This window comes from Octopus sinensis, linkage group LG1 (genome assembly GCF_006345805.1).
Source record: "Octopus sinensis linkage group LG1, ASM634580v1, whole genome shotgun sequence".
Classification (NCBI taxonomy): Eukaryota; Metazoa; Mollusca; class Cephalopoda; order Octopoda; family Octopodidae; genus Octopus; species Octopus sinensis.
In genome coordinates this window covers 42,812,399-42,834,235 of record NC_042997.1, presented here as the reverse complement: position 1 = coordinate 42,834,235, position 21,837 = coordinate 42,812,399, and the positions used below count along the sequence as shown (strand labels likewise).

Below are 21,837 nucleotides of genomic sequence, written 5' to 3'. Positions count from 1 at the left end.
GGTGCTGTGTTGCTAAGTAGGACTTATTATCAAACAGCATCTGCAGTGTATTGGTAGTGGACAAGTGTTTATCATCTTTGTTTTGCACTTCTGAAGATATTCAAAGCTACTACAAAGAAGAGAACTAGGTGTATGAGTCTTTTCTGGAGTAAATTGCTTATCAGTGGCAGTGGTTTAGCACCCATTTTCTATGCTGACATGGGTTAGACGGTTCGACTGGAACTTGTAAGCTAGAGAGCTGTACCAGGCTCCAGTCGGATTTTGGCCTGGGTTTATACAACTTGATGCCCTTCCTGATGCCAATCACTCCCAGAGTGTAGTGTGACTTTGTTAACGTGTAAACTGCACACTTTCTGTTATTCTGTTACTTGTTTCAGTCATTTGACTGCAGCCATGCTGGAGCACCGCCTTTAGTCGAGCAAATCGACCCCAGGACTTATCCTTTGTAAGCCTAGTACTTATCCTATCGGTCTCTTTGCTGAACCGCTAAGTTACAGGGACGTAAATGCACCAGCATCGGTTGTCAAACGATGTTGGGTGGGGGGGACAAACACAGACACACAAACACACACACATATATACATATACATATATACGACGGGCTTCTTTTAGTTTCCATCTACCAAATCCACTCACAAGGCATTGGTCGGCCCGGGGCTATAGTAGAAGACACTTGCCCAAGGTGCCACGCAGTGGGACTGAACCTGGAACCATGTGGCTGGTAAGCAAGCTTCTTACCACACAGCCACTCCTGCGCCTATAAGGTTTTAATTTAATGTTCAAACACCTTAGTAGTTTGGAAACTCTGTATGGCTGATTGATATATATATATATCATATATATATATATATATATATATATATATATATATAATATATATGCTCTTGTTATTCACAAACTGAATTGTACTGTGCCTTCAATATGCTAAAACGGTTAAGAAAAATGAAATTAACTCCAAAAGGAAATGCAGAGTGCAGCCCCAAAAGAAACTGGGTTGTCTACACTCTTTTGTTCACTCACACTGCCAAATTAATACCATATGTTGCTTTCCTCTCCTGTGGAAAATAATAGTACAGTTAATGAGGTATATATAAATTCAGAATTCCCATACTTGCTGCACAGTTTTGGCAGTTTTTATAACAGCTTTTTGTCACAAAAAGCAAACATAATCCTTAATAGAATATTATCATTTTTTTTTTTTACCACCAGTAAATTTTAATTGCAAATATTCTTTATTCCAGTTCTACTGACCCTCAGTTTCAATAACGCTAACATTGTTATTCTTATTTGTGTTTTAGTAGTTTATTATAATTTTTCATATGGCTTTATAAAAGACTGAGCTCAATACAGATATGACTTAGCAATAATAATCTGAAGGGAAATAGACTGCCCCCTCTTCTTTAACCTCCTCCCACACACACACACACACACACACACTCAAGAATTTGAAATACTGAAAAAGAACAAAATGCTCTCATTTATGAGAGACTAAATAATTAATTTTTGCTTTTGTTTTGTATTCATTTTCTTTTTGTTAGTTCGTCTAAGCTCATAAAATATTGGTCTCTAGAGAAAAATAACTGAAGTGAATATAAATTATTGATCTCAGGCTTAAATTGTTGGTGATATGGGGGAAAGAAAACAACCTGATGAGGTGGGGGAGATAATATTTTACAAAGCAATTACAATAATGATAGAATAAAAGGCTTGCTAAATAGTACTGTTTGATGGCATGTCTTGTGATTATGTTGACAGAATGATGACAATTTTGTGTTTACATTATTAGTCTAAAAGGGATTGTAATGAACATAATGTTTTTAAACTACCCTCAATTGCAGGATAAAGATAATTGGATTGTAGTTAGTGTAATTAATGTTCAATTCAAATTGTTTCAGTTTAGTACCAGGGAGGAAATACGGCCAGGAAGAAGGTGTGGGTTCTGGGTGTGTTTCTTGGGGAAAATGTTAGACAAATTGTTATATACTGACTTTAAGAGGATAGGCACAGTAGGGGTGATATGAAGAGAAGTAGATGTGTTTCTATTCCAAGTGCTAATCAAACAACTGTGACATGGAAGAGATAACTATGAGTTGTTTAAACCAGGCAAAAGATATTGGGTTATGTACTTCAGTCTAGAGTTATGCTAAAAGTAGTTACTTCTTCCATGTTACACACGAAAGGGTAACATTTGGAAAAGCATTCAACAGAAAAACCCATTAGTAGAGTGAAGGATTGGAATTTACAAAACGATTGCTATAGTTAAGGTAGTAGTAGTAGTAGTAGTAGTAGTAGTAACAACAACAACAGCCATAGTAGTGGTGTTAGTAGTAACTGAACCTTCAGGTTTAATAATCACAAAGAACATGATCACCAAATAAATAAGTTGAGGCTGTGTAGGATTCTGATAAGTTTCACTAAAAAGTTTTGCTAAAAATGACTATAGATAATTAGGTGCAAGATTTATAGAATTTGAAGCCTACTTTTGACAGTATTTCACCTAAAAGCAATATTCTTGTGAAAGATAATGTATATACTATAACAGCATCTTGATTTCATAAAAGGTTTCCTTTCTTTGCATGTGTTCTTCATTATTGCTGTGTGATTAGCAGCTCTAGCAGATCATTGTGGGCTGAGATTACATAAGACAAGAAAGTAAACATTCTAAACATGGCTGTTGACTGATGGAATGGTAGTATGACTCTGTGACGAGGCAGGTTATAGGTTCTACACATACCAGAAGCCAAAGCAGACTGCTTTACTTGTTTTTAGCTTTTTGTTTTTAGTTTTTTTTTTTTAGTTTTTCTAATAAAAGTAATTTACAATTCTAAAAACCAATTGCTGGGTTAACTTGTATGATTTTCTTTCCAGCTATCATTCTTGCAAATAGGAAAATTTCTAAAATTATTGAATATTAGACAATAAAAGTGATAGATAAATATAAACTTCATAGCATACGCTACCGTCAGAAATTAATTAGCACCCTTCATTTGCTCTTCACTCAAGGTATGTGCTGTCACCTAGTGGCCATATCTCGAACTATTGCTTTGTTGCGAGTTCACTGTTGCGCAGAACGATGACGTAACTTTGTTTGCAGAGCAGTTTGAGAGTCTACAGCCTTATGATGTTGACATAGCAGTGCAACAACAACTTGGAGTGCGGATGCAGACAAATCTTCCTTTGTTTAATAGATATAGGTAGCGCCTCGCAAGGACCGAAATCACACCATACTAAGTTTTCTCATCGCGTAAGATGTTTTGAACAGCTCATAGGTTAATTGATTTAACCTATTTAATGTAGAAATTTGAGAAGTGCTAATTAATTTCTGACGCAAGTGTATGTGCCATTGATTAATTAAGGAAATCTGAAAATTCTCTTAATTTCTGTTTCATCAATGTTTAAATTTGAAACAAACTCATCTTAAACTAACATATTCACATCAAATCATTCCTTTGCTCAGCATATTTGCTTATACATTTTATACATACTTTATTATTTGATTTCAGTACATTTACAGTGTTTTATTCAAAATTGGTTTTTGAATATTTTAATTATGTGTGTATACTATCGCAGATTTAAAGAAAATTTTTCACCATTTAATCATCGCCATCATCATCAACATTCAATGTCTGTTCTCCGTGTTGGTTGGCATAGGTTGGACGGCTTGACAGGGATGGACAAAGCCAGGGTCGGCACCAGGTTCCATAGACTGTTTTGGTTTGGTTTCTATGGCTGGATGTCCTTCCTAATGCCAACCACTCCACAGAGTGTACTGGGTGCTTTTTATGTGGTACCGCCACCAGTATTTTTTACATGGCACCAACACCAGTGCTTTTTACATGGCACCAGCACCCACACCAATCCTTTTTACATATCACCTTGGTTTTAGGATACATGGGTCTTCTCAGGTACAGCAAGGGGTTCAATTTTCTTGCTCCTTTGTCATCTCCTTCGTAAGCCTCAGCATTTTGAGACTGGCCTTCAGTACTTTGTCCCATGTCTTCCTAGATCTCCCTCTTATACAGCTTCCCTCCTCTTAAAGTGATTGACACTTATTCCCCATGGTTTATTAGTAGTCTTTCCATATTAGATAACACATCATTTTGAGGAATATTACTTTGCAAAGTCCTTGAAAATAACGCTAAGTTAGCAACCTCCATGAAACTGATGTTAAAGATTGAAACAGTTGGAAATTTATTAGAAGTAATCAACATATTCAGTGTGTGTGTGTGTGTGTGTGAGACAAAGAAAAATACACATACACACACATACGGTTTTGATACTTCCGTAGATCTGGGACAATTTTAAAGTGTTTTTTGTTTTTTTTTCTATTTTTAATCTTATTACTTTCTGAACTATTTCTTTGGTTGAAGTAATATTTTGTTTTTCTTTTATCAGCATGACTTAGTTCCATAGAGTCAATTAGTCTGACAATACAAGCTGTTAGCTCATTTGCTTATCACTCAAATTTGAAGCAAATGTCTGTTGTTCAAATTTTGGTTCTGCCTACTTAGCATGTGAGTAGTACAGTAAGTGGTCTCTTCAATCTCTCTCTCTCTCTCTCTCTCTCTCTCTCTATCTCTCTCTCTCTCTCTCTCTCTCTCTCTCTCTCTCTCTCTCTCTCTTGTGGTTTCGGAATTTTTCTTCAGCCTGAAATTCTCTCCATCACATTGGTGAACATAGAGCCAACAGTGATGAAGATGAAATATATAGAAATGCTGTTAATAACATGCAATTGCTTCAGTTCTTTAGGAAAGAGCAGCCCCAGAAGGGAATAAGTACTTCACTCAAAACCATTTCAGTTTTCATAGATGAACTTACGTTTGCTTATTTACTTTCTTTCTTTAATTAGTCAACCTTTAGCTTATAGTGGGGGCGCAATGGCCCAGTGGTTAGGGCAGCGGACTCGCGGTCGTAGGATCGCGATTTCGATTCCCAGACCGGGCGTTGTGAGTGTTTATTGAGTGAAAATACCTAAAGCTCCACGAGGCTCCAGCAGGGGATGGTGGTGATCCCTGCTGTACTCTTTCACCACAACTTTCTCTCACTCTTACTTCCTGTTTCTGTTGTACCTGTATTTCAAGGGGCCGGCCTTGTCACTCTCTGTGTCACGCTGAATATCCCCGAGAACTACGTTAAGGGTACACGTGTTTGTGGAGTGCTCAGCCACTTGCACGTTAATTCCACGAGCAGGCTGTTCCGTTGATCGGATCAACTGGAACCCTCGTCGTCGGAACCGACGGAGTGCTTCCATCCTTTAGCTTATGAAATAAACTTAATTGAATACTGTTAACACATCTAGCTTTTCATTTCCAATTGTTCTTAAGAATTGTGCTAATGCTCCTCATATATAATGGCTGAACTATCTTGCAGTTATACTTGACACTCACCCAAGGTGTTGCACTGAGAGCTGAACCCAAAACCACATGCTTGGGAAACTCATTTTTCAACCACACAGCCATACTTCTGTCTAAATAACAGTATTTGCTTATTTTATTTAAGGGGCTTTATAGTATTCTTTATTTATCTATATTTGTTTAATATCTGCTTCAAATTTTTGTTTTTTTGTGTTTGATGTTTTATATTTTCTTCTTGATTCTGTAATTTCTGTGATCTATCACCTTAGCTTCACTGTTATTGTGCTTCTCTTAATGTTTATAAATTATAAACTAGTATCATCTAATTTAATATGTATTTAATGGTAAACATTGAACCAAATTTCTTCTCCTGCTGATAGTATTTTGGATATATGGTAATTCCTTGCCATACTATGGTTCACCAATTGCGGTTTATCATTTATGCTTATATAGATTCCTCTGTGATGATGTTTTGCATTTATAATAAAATAAATATATACAAATTATAAAAGTACATTATTTACATTTGATGGATTTTTGTCCTCATCTTATTTGTTGTTGACACAATGTTTCGGCTGATATACCTTCCAGCCTTCATCAGGTGCCTTGGGGAAATTTTGAACCTGGGTTCTCATTCCTAAGGTATTTTTAATGTTGTTATTATTATTATCAAGGTCACTGCCTGAAATCGAACTCAGAATCTTGGGGTTAGTTGCCCACGCTCTTAACCACTATGCCATATGCCCACGGGCATATGGCATAGTGGTTAAGAACATGGGCAACTAACCCCAAGATTCCAAGTTCAATTCCAGGCAGTGACTTTAATAATAATAATAATAATAATAATAATAATAACAACATCAGAAAAATACCTTAGGAATGAGAACCCAGGTTCAAAATTTCCCCCAAGACACCTGATGAAGGCTGGAGCGTATATCTACCAAAACATGTTAACAACAAACAAGATGAGGACAAATATCCATCAAATGTAAATAATGTACATAATTCCTCATCTCTTAAATATAGAACTAAATTATAAAAGTAATAAAAAAATATACAGTACAGTACTGTTTCTACTTCACAAATTTTCATCTATTGTAAGGGGTTTTGGAACATAACACCCGCAATAGTCGAGGGATTACTGTATTCTACCCCCTCCCCCCATTCTATATATATTTCAATTATTCCTCTTAATTAACTGCTCTTCTTTTATTAAAGCCCTTAGAAAAATCAAAAGACATTTCTTTGACCCCAAGCTAGCTGAAGAACAGTATGGCTTCTGTCCTGAACTTGGCTCATTAGGAGGTACCTCCAGCATAGAATTAATGGGTTTGCTGTGGATTGCTGCAAAGAGCAGGGATGAGAATTGGTATTGCGGAAACCAAGACATTGGCCCTCTCTAGAAAGTCTTCCCAGTGCACTCTGCATGACAGTGGAACATCACTGTGACAAGTGGAATTGTACCACAAAAAAAACAAAAAAAAACAGTGGTGCTGGTACCACATAAAAAGTACCCAGTACACTCTGTAAAGTGGTTAGCATTAGGAAGGGCATCCAACCACAGAAACCATGCCAGCATAGAAAATGGGCATTAAATTATGATGATGATAATGTGTGTGTGTGGAGAGAGAGAGATGTTTTACTAAGAGTATATTTCCTATAAGGACTTTGGGCTTATTAATAAAGCCAGAGATATTGCTATTTCAAATTCTCCATGACTTGGTGTCTTTATGTTTTAAATAACCTGTGTACATATATCTGGAAAGTGCCTTAGAGTAGGTATGCTTCCATCAAGTCAAGTCTGCAATTCATTTCAAGTCCCAATTGTATTTAATGCCCCTGAGGAAGACATGAGTGCTTCAATTCTCTTTCCCTTGTCTTGGTTTTCTTTCCCCCACCTTTTGTTTTAAGACAATAAGGATAATTATCCTTGATGGATGATACTATTGTAAACAGTTGCCTATCTCTTTATGTTGTTAAGAAGTGCTCTTGTTTCAAAATGCATCAGCTATTTGTAATTGTTTCAGAGCGATGCAATTTGACCTTCATTGAATGTTGTCCCTAATGGGTTTTAACTAAATCCTGTTCTCTATGACACCTTACCCTTTAGTAAATGAATGTAGAGAATTATGTCTGAGTTGCTGATAAGCATGCTTGCATGCACCCACACATAGCACATGTACATACACCCAAGACAAAGGGTACAATGATGCTAAACAGGCAGACAGTTTCATTTGGTGAGTGTTGGCTAACTTGTAGCATATTTGTTCAGCAACCATAAGATTACTGTATCAAAGCTTAAAGTTCATTCTATGTATATCTAATTTGCATGCAGAAATTGGACTGATATTGTTGATTTTATAGTGAGACAAATTTCTCCAAAGTACCCCTATCTGTTATTCCCCAGTCACACTCTTCTGAAAGTATTCACTCTCTCTCCTCTCTTCCCACGACCCACTCTTCTATCCTCCTCTCTTCCCACGACCCACTCTTCTATCCTCCTCTCTTCCCACAACCCACTCTTCTATCCTCCTCTCTTCCCACGACCCACTCTTCTATCCTCCTCTCACCCTCACCCTCTTCTACCCTGAGACTTAGCTCTGGCACTTCATCATCACTGACTTCTTTCGATTTCTTTCTCAACCACTCCCACCCACAATGTGGGGGTAGCCATGTATTTCCTCCGTAGCAACACACATGTGCTTGCCTCTCTCTCATTCTTCAGCCTTTCCTCCTTACCTGGCACAAAGCCACCTTTTCCTTTCAAATACTCCCTACTTAGTGGGAGGGGTTTTTTTTTTTTTCTCCCTTTTCTGTTTTTTAACCTGTCTCTTTTCTGGCTTGCAAGTTAGCAACCTCACTAGTGCCAGTGACATGGAAAAAGGCACCCAGTACACACTGCAGAGTGGTCGGTGTTTGGAAGGACATCCAGCCATAGAAACTGTGCCGAAGCTGACATTGGGGTTCAATGCAGCCCTGTGGCTTGCCAGATCCTGTCAGTGTCCAACACATTCCAGCATGAAAAGCAGTCATCATGATGATGATACACACACACACACACACACACACACACACACACACACACACACAAATACATACACACATACATGCAGACATTTTTGATTCTTAAATGTAATTTAAATTACTTGCTCAATCATGCAAAATATTTATTTAGTCAATTGGATGACATGTAATAAAAAAAATGTCAATATGTAAGTCAAGATAAGGGTAAAATATAAAATCTTTATATTTGTGTATCTGGTAAACTGACTTTGAACTGAAATCAAAGCTAGTTTATGATGTAAACTCACATAAAGATTACTTTTTTGTGATGCATCATCATCATCATCATCATCATCATTTAGCGTCCGCTTTCCATGCTAGCATGGGTTGGACGGTTCAACTGGGGTCTTTGTGAAGCTGGAAGGCTTCGTCAGGCCCAGTCAGATCTGGCAGTGTTTCTACGGCTGGATGCCCTTCCTAACGCCAACCACTCTGTGAGTGTAGTGGGTGCTTTTTACGTGCCACCCACACAGGTGCCAGACAGAGCTGGCAAACGGCCACGAACGGATGGTGCTTTTACGTGTCACCGGCACGGGGCCAGGCAATGCTGGCAACGGACACAAACGGATGGTGCTTTTACGTGCTACCGACAGGGGGCCAGACAGAGCTGGCAAACGGCCACGAACGGATGGTGCTTTTATGTGTCACCGGCACGGGGGCCAGGCGAGGCTGGCAACGGGATACATAAAATTCTAAATTATTGAAGTTTACTTTTCCTATCTGAAAAATTTCAATATAAAAATAAATGAATTTGTGATATTTTTCTACTTCTGTCCTCTGCTCCTGTACCAATGGCACCATCCAAACGTGGTCAATGCCAGCCCCCTCTGGCCCCTGTGCCAGTGGAATGTAAAAAGCACCCACTACACTCTAGGAGTGGTTGGTGTTAGGAAGGGCATCCAGCTGTAGAAACACTGACAGATCAGATTGGAGCTTGGTGCTGCCTCCTGGCTTCCTAGACCCCAGTTGAACCGTCCAACCCATGCCAGCATGGAAAACGGACGTTAAACGATGATGATGATGATCAATAGTATTATTAAAATATATACTAAAATAGAAGAAGTACTTAACCAGACTATTATATGTTTCTTTACTGCCCACAAGGGGCTAAACATAGAGGGGACAAACAAGGACAGACAAACGGATTAAGTCGATTACATCGACCTCAGTGCGTAACTGGTACTTAATTTATCGACCCCAAAAGGATGAAAGGCAAAGTCAACCTCGGCAGAATTTGAACTCAGAACGTAACGGCAGACGAAATACGGCTACGCATTTCGCCCGGCGTGCTAACGTTTCTGCCAGCTCGCCGCCTTATACCAGACTATTATACCATAGCTCAATACACTTGCTGGCTTGCTTCTGTTCAGTCAATGCTTGCACCTTGTAGAGAGATATCACTAAGGCCAGCCCTTCCACAAGGTACAACACCCACCAGTGCACTATGTTTTAGGTGTGACTCTGCAGCCTCAACATCCTCCAGTGCTTTCCTTTTCCATCCTGTTCTGACCTCAACACCAGTCTGAAGGACTTTGAGGTCAGAGGAATCTTAGTATTGCAAAATCTCCCCAGTACAAGTCATCACAAATTCTTCTTGCAGGCTTCAGTTTGTTATTCTTTCCATACAGGGCAATGCTGCTCAGGTATTTCTATAGGAACCTGCTGGCTCTCTTCTGCAAGCCTTCTAGTGTGGTTATTGGGACTTCATACGCTAAGGGTGAACAAAGAATCCATGGGAGAATGCTATGCTGCTAAGTCCAGGCATGAAACATGACAGGTAGACTTGACTTGTCCATTATGGATATTCAAGCTTCCAATTTGGGATTGGTTTCATGGATGGATGTTGCCTTTCAGACTGCAATTAAGCACTTTTCCCAAGTTTTTCACAGGTTTCTCAGTGATGGATGGTATCTACGCAACCAGCTAAGGAACCAGACTTAACCTACCTTTCTTCTGCACAAGAAATCTGAACTTGGCAGGATTCTCCTGTCCTTCACAACTGCACTTGTTACAGTTAGGTCATTTATAAAGGCTCTGTGGAGGCGTAATGGCCCAGTGGTTAGGGCAGCGGACTCGCGGTCATAGGATCGCGGTTTCGATTGCCAGACCGGGCGTTGTGAGTGTTTATTGAGCGAAAACACCTAAAAGCTATCACGAGGCTCCGGCAGGGGATGGTGGTGATCCCTGCTGTACTCTTTCACCACAACTTTCTCTCACTCTTACTTCCTGTTTCTGTTGTACCTGTATTTCAAGGGGCCGGCCTTGTCACTCTCTGTGTCACGCTGAATATCCCCGAGAACTACGTTAAGGGTACACGTGTCTGTGGAGTGCTCAGCCACTTACACGTTAATTTCACGAGCAGGCTGTTCTGTTGATTCGGATCAACCAGAACCCTCATCGTCGTAACCGACGGAGTGCTTCCATTATAAAGGCTCTAATAACGATGGACCAAAAAACCAGACAAAATGAATGACCCTCTTCAGTGCACTTCAGCTGACTTTATTAGCATGTTCACTGCAAGTATGGAAAGGGTCACTGAAAGGGCATATTAAGGGACATTGTTCTTCTCAGAGCTTGTGCCACTCTGAGGTTGTAGGTAGTGCTCCAGACATACTAGCACCTTCTTAACATCTCTCTAAACTAAGGTATCAATGTAGGGATTTCTCAGAAGCTAATCTGTTAAGAGCCTAGCAACAATGCTGAATGATACCTTTGTCACAATACAAAGTAATGAAATTATTCTAAACTACCTGATGGTTTTTGACCTTTCCAATCTTTGGAATCCATGTTCTTATATACCTCCAATGCTAAGCCATTTTTTTCTCTTTGAAATAACCCTCTGGATCCACCAGAATTTGTAGAGCACCCTTGGGTAGTTCTTAAAAGGTACACCACTTGGTCTTGGGGCTGGACCTACCCTTGCCTTCTTTACCACCTTAATTTTATTTCCAGCTGTGCTCCTTCCCATTAAATCCTAGAATTGATGCATATGCACAATCAAGGAATTGAAGTATGCTAGGTTTTGGTTCCTGGAGTCACCACTGAAGGTGGTTCTGAAGTGAATATTGATTTCACCTTTGGAACGGATTGGGTAATCCCTGTGCTTCTATTTTAGCAACTGTTTCATAAACTCACCTGGTTTCCTACTCTTACTGTTGTCTCCTATGTCACTCTGCTCTCCTCAATGTCATGACCATCTCGGAGGATACTGTCAGGTTAATTTCTTTCATTTTTGTAACTACAGAGAGGATAGTGGAGGCGCAATGGCCCAGTGGTTAGGGCAGCGGACTCGCGGTCATAGGATCGCGGTTTCGATTCCCAGACCGGGCGTTGTGAGTGTTTTTTGAGCGAAAACACCTAAAGCTCCATGAGGCTCCGGCAGGGGGTGGTGGTGATCCCTGCTGTACTCTTTCACCACAACTTTCTCTCACTCTTACTTCCTGTTTCTGTTGTACCTGTATTTCAAGGGGCCGACCTTGTCACACTCTGTGTCACGCTCAATATCCCCAAGAACTACGTTAAGGGTACACGTGTCTGTGGAGTGCTCAGCCACTTACACGTTAATTTCACGAGCAGGCTGTTCCATTGATTTGAATCAACTGGAACCCTCGTCGTCGTAACCAACGGAGTGCTTCCCTCAGTCGCATTTGTTGAGAATATCAGTGACATTACATCTGATACGTGTAAGCATGGAAAAGCCGATGTTAAAATGATTATAATAGACTTGAATAAAATACTTTACGGTATTTCCTTATATATCCTTACATTCTGAGTTCTCTGGTCAACTTTGCATTTCAAGTATTGTAATTAAGATATAAACAACTTAACTTTTGAAGGTGATAGCACAGCCTTCCATAACAGACAGGTAATTTCCAAGCTTAGTGTTACTGTGTAGCATCTTGGGCAGGCATCTTCTACTCTAGCTGTGGGCCGATCGATGCCATGTGAGTGAATTTGGCAGTAGACGGAAACTGGAAGCCGTCGATGTGTGTGTGTGTGTATGTGTGCGTGTGTACGCATACGTGTCCTTCCCCACTGCTTGACAACCAATGTTGGTTTGTTTACATCCTTGTAACTTAGAAGTTTGGCAGAGTGAGTACCAGACTTTAAAAAATAAGTACTGGGGACAATCTGTTTAACTAAAACCCTTCAAGACATTGCCCTGGCATGACTGCAGTCTATTGAATGGAACAAGTAAAAGACATACACACACACACACACACACACACACACGTGTGTGTGTGTGTATGTATGTGAAGCAACCACCTAAGTAATTAGTCATTGTTACTTTTACCCTTCCAAGCAATTAGAATTAAAGGCAATAGTAGTAATAATAAAATTAGTGGAGAGCCCTGTTTCCAGATGCCCCGGGAGGGGAAAAAGAAAATGAAACAGAAACAAAATACAATTGCCTTTTAAGCTACTAGTTTTCTTTTTGTTGTTAAGCAATCTCCCCCATACCCCCCCCCTGCCATCCACCCATTACAATGGGCCAAACATCTGGGATCTCATTACTGATCTATCCTCTATTTATAATTAGCTACATTCACACACACACACACACACACACACACATGCATTCACACATTCCCATGCACACATATCTGTCTAGTATATTTCTCATATCAAAGTTAACATCTGAAAATATTATCCCAGATCCTGGGTATTAGCTGGGTGTATGTGTGTGTGTGTGTGTGGTGTGTGTGTGTGTAAAGGGGGATGGGGTATAATATCACCATCACCACATCATGACCCCCCACCCACCCATCCACTCCACTCCACATGTTACTTTCTGTTTTCTGGTGCTTTCATTTTATTTACTTTTATCCCTTTTTTCTTCCTTTTTCTCTTTATATTTATCTTGTTCAGTGTATTGTGATGGAATTTTTGTAATAGTAGTAGTTGTTGTTGTTGTTGTTGTTAAACTTGGTAATAGATCTGACCTAGCATTATCAGTCAATTGTACTAGTAATGGCTGACTTGTATGGTAATAGGAGAACCATCGAAAGTAGCAGCTTTACTCTGCCACTTCCAATAAAGAGTGGTTTTATTGTATGTGGCCCAGGAGAGAAAGAGAGAAAGACTCTGTGAGGTGCGTGCATGCGTGCGTGCGTGTGTGTGTGTGTGTGTGTGTGTGTGTGTGGCTATAAGAGAAAAGTTTACTGTTTTATATACAGGGAGGGAGATAGTTATAGATATTATGTGGGGGGGGGCAATATTAAATCACATTAGATCAGTGGTTCCCAACCTTTTTCAGCCCAGGGACCATTTTTTACTTGAAAAAATTTCTAGGGACCACTTCTACTTTTACTTTATGCTGTTCTATTTTCACATTAAAATACTTAATGAAAAGACAAAATAGTTTATTTACACTTTTAAATTTATTTTAGAAAACAAAAGATAAACACCAGATATCAAAATCATTTTTCATAAAGTCATTCATATTGTAATAATAATAATAATAATAATAATTATTATTATTATTATTATTATTATTATTCATGTCACTGCTTGGAATCGAACTCAGAATCTTGGAGTTAGTAGCTACTAACCCCAAGCTGCCAAGTTCGATTCCAAGCAGTGACCTGAATAATTATAATAATAATAACAACATCAAAAAATACCTTAGGAATGAGAACCCAGGTTTGAAATTTCCCCAAGACACCTGATGAAGGCTGGAAGGTATATCAGCTGAAATGAGTTAACAACAAACAAGATGAAGACAAATATCCGTCAAATGTAAATAATGTACAAAATTCCTCATTTCTTAAATATAGAACTGAATAATAAGAATAACAATGATTTTTGTCCTGGCCACAAGGGCCGAATAATTTTATTTCATTATATGTGAACCCTACCCTTTATGTCTCTTTTTCTATAGTCCCCCTCATCCTTTGCCCTGGTGGCAAATAAAAGAAATAATAATAACTGAGGAACCACACACATCCTGGTTGACTTCAAAGACCAAAAACTAATGTTTAAAACAATATGAAAACAAAGGACAGGGGAGCTATTTATTTACACATGTATACAACAAAGCAATAATGAGAAAATTGATAACGGCAAAATTCATCCACTAGAGGAGTGTACCACTCAGATGCAACCCAGAAACTCTACTGATCCTAGATCATCCTGACCATCTAGAACACCACGGGGACATGCCCCTCTCCCATCTGTTCTCTCTAGCTGCAAGTGCAAGCTCAGAGGAGGCCTGCTCATTTGGACCATTCCCACTACATTTACCCATCTTACAGTCTTCCTTTTCAAGTGGAACTTTAAAAAAAGTTGATAAGGGTTTAACTGAAGAGGCTTTCGGCTCACCCACCACACAACCTCTTTCACCATAGTCACCTTCTTAGCCAAACAACGGCAGTGGAATGATCGTTATTGATGGAGTCAGCCAATAGGGGATCTGTCCTACATGCAATAGCAGCTGTTCAACTCCACAAGTTAGCAATGCTCTGGCAATAGATGAGTGTATGCAGGACAGTTTTGTCGCTTTGCTTGCAAGCACAGCTCATAGCACTATTATGCTTGTAGAGTTTATCCCAAACTGACAATCCACCATCAACTCTGGTAGCATTATCCATGGGCTCTGGATCATGTTGCAAATATGTAGCTATTTATTAATTGCATCATTATATTTATTAATTATATCATTTTCTTTTCTCTTTCCTTAAATCTATGGGCAACTTAAAATTCAAGTGTTACTTCTGCTGATGCAAAATAAAGTTCAATCAATTCTGTACTATTACTCATGAAAATCATGATAACAGGGGAATCATTAAACCAATTAAAACCATCCTTATAAACAGAATCCTCTAATTACAGATGCAATTTCATTCAATAAGGTTATTTATGCTATGAAATATTCTGAAGAATGTTACAAGGATTGCCCCTCATAGAATGAGAAACATTTTCTTCAGCCTACAGAACCCCTCTATTTTACTAACTGGCTCTTTTCACGAGAGGTTTTTCCTCTAAGATGATTCATACTTATTCTCATCTTTAAATATCACCAGCTGTTTGGATTTCAGCTTTTTTGTTAACGTTCAAGTAAAAAAAATCTGCTCTGATCTTGGTTCTCAAGCATTAAAAGTCTTTAAAATACAATAATCTGTGTATTAACTGACAGCATCCATCCCCAGTACATATACACTGCAGTAACAAATATGTTCATGTTATATATATATATATATTGGGTTAGCAACTAAGTTTCCGTCATTTTTAAAATTTAAATTTTTTAAAGGGTTTAATAAAAAAAATAACAACTAATTAATCAATGTATTCACTCTTGTTGTTTACAACTTCTTCCCAATGTTCAACAAGATTTTCAATATCTCATTGGTAGAAATCACCCAATTTTCACTCGAAAAATTGATCCAACCAAGCTCTCAACTCTGTATCAGTATTGAATGAAACTCCACGCATAGCATTTGAAAGAGATCAAAAGAGGTGGAAATCCGTTGGTGCCAAATCAGGAGAGTACAGTGGGTGTGGCAGCACTTCCCAGCCATGCATTTGAATGGCTTCCTTGGTCATATTGGTGATATGAGGGCAGGCATTGTCGTGCAGCAGAACTCCATGCTGCCTATTAAGTCTTTTCTCTTGAATAGTTCTGTTGAGTTGTTCCATCTGTTGAACATAGAGTTCTGCGTTGAGCATTTGGTTCCATTCAAGCATTTGTATTGGATATTCCTTTCCCAGTTCCACCATACGCACATTGTTTTACATGGATGAAGATCTTTCATACACAGTGTCGCTTGTTTACCGGGGCTAAGCCTTTCCTTACGCTGCTTCATATTGATGTACAGGCACCATTTTTTGTCGCCAGTAACGATTCAGTAAAGAAATCGTTGCTTGTGTCCATGAGTTGAGCATTGATGAGCAAGCAAACCAGTGGAGATTGTGGGGCGTTCATTTTTGCTGTTGTCACTTAAAGCATGCAGAACCCATGCCCCATACTTCTGAACCTTTCCCATCGAATGAAGATGCTTCTCTATAGCAGTGTGGGAGCATTCCATTTTTCTCTGCCAGTTCCCTTGTCGTTTGATGAGAATGAGTTGGTTTATTTTTGAGGACTTTCTGGCCTGATACAACTATGGATAGCTTTCAGAAATCCCTGGACTCACAGTGCTACCAGGCACTGCCAGACTAGGGATTTCTGGAAGTTATCCAGTCAGAAAAGCTGTGAGGCAGAACTGTTTGAGATGCATGCAGAGCAACTAGACTGTTTTGCATGCACTTGTGCAATGTCTGAGTATTGTTGACTTGTGGAGTTCTGTTGAACAGCTGTTATCACATGTGGGACAAATCCAACTACCAGCTAAATCTATCATGCACCTCAACTCACTCCTCACCTTTAACAATGCTAGGCAGGCAGTGTTCCTCTGTCTAGTGGCTATAGCAAAAGAGGTTGTGTGATGGATGAGGCTGAAAGGATTGGGGAAAGACACTCTCCTCTTTCGTTAAGTTCTCATCAACTTTAAGTTTCACTTGGAAAGGAAAGTGAAGGTGGAGAGGGAAATGCTACCTTTGAGTGAATTTTTGAAAAGATGGGTATTTGTGGGGAAAATGGTTAGGGGGAATGGCCCTACTTTAAGTATGCACCTGTAGATTGGTGGGCAGGAGATAGGGCAAGTGGTCAGGGTAATCCTGGATCTGTGAGGTTCCTTGATTGGCCCTAGTTGGAGTTTCTCCTGAATCAGAACTGCATCATTCATATTTTCACATATATTCTCTACTGTGTATACTTTTATTGGATTTCACTGTCTTTTCCATTTCTGTCTCCACGTCCTTTATATAAATCCCCACACAAATTCTGGTCTGCTCTTTTGATGTCCTCCTCATCTCTGCCCCTGTGACTAATAAAAGAAACCATTGTTACCATCATCATCATCTTGATTTTAAACAAAAATTACACTGAAAAGCATGCTTTATCGGGTTTCAAGAAAGAAGCTATGTTTAATGAAGAAAGTTGATTACAATAGGCTGTAAATACTTAGCAAATGTCTTATTTCAGTAATGGTATAATGTAACAGAGTTAGTTATGGGAACGTTTTTTATTTACTCTCTCTCTCTCTCTCTCTCTCTCTCTCTCTCTCTCTCTCTCTCTCTCTCTCTCTCTCTCTCTCTCTCTCTCTCTTTTAATGTGTTATTGTTGAAGGTTGTATATACTACTATATAGTATTTTCTTCTACAAATCTCAGGAATGACTTTTCCTCTTTATTTTCATTTTGTTTTTATATATTTCAAACTTTGAATAACTGTGAAATATATAACTCACTGGTGAACAGCAGTATCTAGTTGTAAATAAATAGGTAAAACAGATAAATAAATCCTTACTCAAGTATATGTTAATGAAAAATGTAGAGGCTGTTGTGTGAAGAACTTCTGTCAGTGATATTTCATTGGAGGTTGTTCTATACTTCTCTGGCAAGGACACATTTTTAGATCATAAATTCTGCAACCAGTGGTACATTCCACCAGACAAGGGCATTTTTTTTTTAGTCCTCTCCCCTGGTGTTCCTTACAATTGCTACCATAACTAACATTGCTAAGAAGGATAATCATCTCTGTTTCCCCCTTCCTTTTCAAGAATTACGCAGTTTCATTGCAAACATATAGTATACATTTCTATCATAGTTTTTTATTATGTGTTGGTTATGAATGTGATGCTAACTCTACGTAACTGCTCCTGTCCCCATACATACATATATATACATATATACATATATAATATTTGTGTGTGTTTCTTGTAAAAGCTTTTTAGTTGATGAGGCATAAACTAGCATTGAAGGAAAGGGTATAAGTGTTGTTTCTTTATTTTATGACCTCTTCAGCTCTGATTTTACTCTTTTTACTTGTTTCAGTCATTTGACTGCGGCCATGCTGGAGCACCGCCTTTAGTCGAGCGAAATCGACCCCGGAACTTATTCTTTGTAAGCCCAGTACTTATTCTATCGGTCTCTTTTGCCGAACCGCTAAGTGACGGAGACGTAAACACACCAGCATCGGTTGTCAAGCGATGCTAGGGGGACAAACACAGACACACAAACACACACACACACACACACATACATATATATACATATATACGACAGGCTTCTTTCAGTTTCCGTCTACCAAATCCACTCACAAGGCATTGGTCAGCCCGGGGCTATAGCAGAAGACACTTGCCCAAGATGCCACGCAGTGGGACTGAACCCGCAACCATGTGGTTGGTTAGCAAGCTACTTACCACACAGCCACTCCTGCGCCTTCTAAACTTAAAATTAATGAAATTTCTTGCATATACAATTTGTATTATTTTAAACGGACTTCTCATGCAACATGTTATTTCTTTTCTTTTTGTCATTTGGAACTATGGAACTCTTTTATAGGTTGAGTTAAAGGTTGTTCATTGACTTTATCTAATCTCATCATTCTGGTTAATTAAAAAACTTCAAACTATGCTTGGCTGAATTATATATACACGTGTGTGTGTATACATACATACATACATATATTTATGTATATTCTCATAGCTCAGTAATCTTTTTTTTTTTTTTTTTTGCATCAATTTTAAAGTTCAAAGTTTAAGATATAAATCCATTTTCTAAAACCATCAACTTTCAGGTAGGTGTTTGCAACCATGAAGAGAGTTAAGTGAAACCTTATAAAATAAGTTGATATATTATAAATCTATGACAACTGACTCTCTTACCTCTCTGGAGGAGAAAATTTTTTTCTTTTTCTTTTTTTGCTTTCTTTAGCTAGTTTTGGTATTAACAGGATGATGTAATCATAAAAAACTGTGCTTATTGTATGAGATTTTGAGATTTTAAGAACTAATTTTGGGTTCCTGATGCAGTGTCAGTTCTTATTTCTTCTAATCTGTTTTTCTGGTGACATACTTATTCCACATGAATTTTTTTCTAAATTTATCATATTCTCCAGGAAGTTGAGAATCCATGAATCTCAAACCCTTTTCCTTTTAATGTTATATAAGTTAAAGACTCTTCTTGACACAGTTAGTGAGTGAATGGCAAGCCATAGTGAAATGACTGCTGGTAATTCATTTCCTGCAGCTAACATCCTCCCCCACTTTATATATATAATATACTAGCAGTATCGCCCGGCGTTGCTCGGGTTTGTAAGGGAAATAACTATAAAGCATTTTTAGAGAGTTATAGCCAAAAAATAGCAAATAAATGCATTAAAAATGGAAAAAAAATGATGGTAAATTTTTTTTTAAATCATTGACTCATCGTAGACATTTTTAGAGAGTTACTTCCCTTATATATGCCAAAAATGCATTAAAATGGAAAAAAATGATGGTAAATTATTTTTTAAATTGTAGACTCATTGTAGACGTGCGCTAATACCCAGAAGGGCTCGATATGAATCACGACTATAAGATACCCGGTTTTGGTTAAACTGCACCGCAAAATGTGGGAGTAGTTAGGAATCTAAATTGTAGGAGACAGACACACAACCTTACTTTTATATATAAAGATATCTGTATATCTGTTAGGCTAAATGAATTGGTATTGAGAACATTCTGCGAGTGGACAGGAAGTAGAATGATTTCCACAATGGATTTGCTGTTAACAGTGTACATGATGTGGCTGAGTATTGAAGAGATGTATGATACAGATCAGAGGCAGCCACCGTATATCATCGACATGAAACAGATTTTCTCAGTTACTAGGCCAATTTGCAAGAAAAGGAAGCTTGGCTGAGCAAACACAACCAATATCTTACTGGTATTCACTTTACCCCAGATAGATAATAAACAAATATGACTGGTGAAATTTAAAATTAATATTGATGTATTAAGTCATAAAATGCGTGTCTCATTGTTGTTTAGAGATAGTGACACACATACATACACACATATGTACATATACGTATATATTTATATGACAGGCTTCTTTTGGTTTCCATTTACTGCTTCTATCAGTTTCTATTGTGTCTCTGTAATAAATTGGTATTCTTTAGATAATTTATCTTCCTTTGTAAACTTTCATTGGTTTTCTTACTTTGTGTTAAGAATGCCTCCTACCTACATATATTGTTAAGATTTGCTTATTTTGACTCTTACAAAGATGGTGGGCACCACCTTGTTTATAGACTAAAATATCCTTGCATGCTTAATCCATGACCTGGTTTCACTTCCTAGCAGTTCTTTCACTTTCTTGAACATCACAAATGTTCTAAAGACAGAGAGATTACGAACCTCAATAGAGTAAATAAAATGAATTAATGAATCATGGACACTATTCTTTACAAGAAGTCAAGTAATGGCTTTGGTCTTAGCTTCTTTGTCCATTGTTTTAACACCCACTTTTCCATTTGCATGGGTTGGACAGAGCTTATTAAAGTAAATTTTCTATGGCCATACACCCTTCCTAACACAAGCAGTCACCTGTTTTTGCTGAAGGGCACCATTTGCATATCAGTGACACTCATTTACAAGTATCATCTAGCGTCAAGAGAAAGATGCACAAACATACATGCATTCACACCTACGCACACACATATACGAGTGGGGTGCTGAAAAGTTCGCAGCTTTTAAGGGTACCATGAAAGGCCTGGTTGGAGGCCCAACCTTCTGAGTTCTTTTTGTACAGGGCTTAGAAAAACTGAAGGACTGCTGCAATAAGTGTGTGAATTTGAGAAGGGGAATATGTTGGATAAAATCATAATTAACTGATCCTTCTGTACTTTCTTTTACCCAAAACCTGGAACTTTTCAGCACACCCAAGTATACATGGATACTGGTGTGTGTGTGTATCTTTTGCTTATTCAGCCATTGGACTGTGACCACACTGGGTCACTGCCGTGGGTTCCTTCAAATTTTGTCTACCAAACTTACACGGTTTTGGTCAGCTCAGGACTATAGTAGGAAGTACTTGCTGAAGGTGCCATGCAGTGGGACTGAACCTGCTTGGAAAGCAAACCTCTTAATCACACAGCTAATCCTGCACCTTCAGACCATTTCTGCACTTGCCATACCTGTGCCTAATGATTATTTGAAATTAATTATTTATTTCATTGACTAGGCATATCTAATTTTGTCAGAAAGAGATATAAATGATTGAAATTTATTACAATATATTATTGATATTTCGTTCATCTGGAAAATGAGGGTCAGAAAATGAGGCGGCGAGCTGGCAGAAACGCTAGCAAGCCAGGCGAAATGCTTTGTGGTATTTCGTCCGCCGCTGCGTTCTGAGTTCAAATTCCGCCGAGGTCGACTTTGCCTTTCATCCTTTCGGGGTCGATAAATTAAGTACCAGTTACGCACTGGGGTCGATGTAATCGACTTAATCCCTTTGTCTGTCCTTGTTTGTCCCCTCTGTGTTTAGCCCCCTTGTGGGCAGTAAAGAAATAAGAAATTGAACCAAGTGATGAAATTTGAACTCAAAACAGTGAA

General features: G+C 38.5%; 1 protein-coding gene across 3 annotated transcripts in view; it reads left to right on the top strand.

The window, feature by feature from the left end:
• Positions 1 to 21,837, top strand: part of LOC115216434 — a 254,983-nt gene that overhangs the window by 110,063 nt on the left and 123,083 nt on the right. The window lies entirely within an intron of this gene.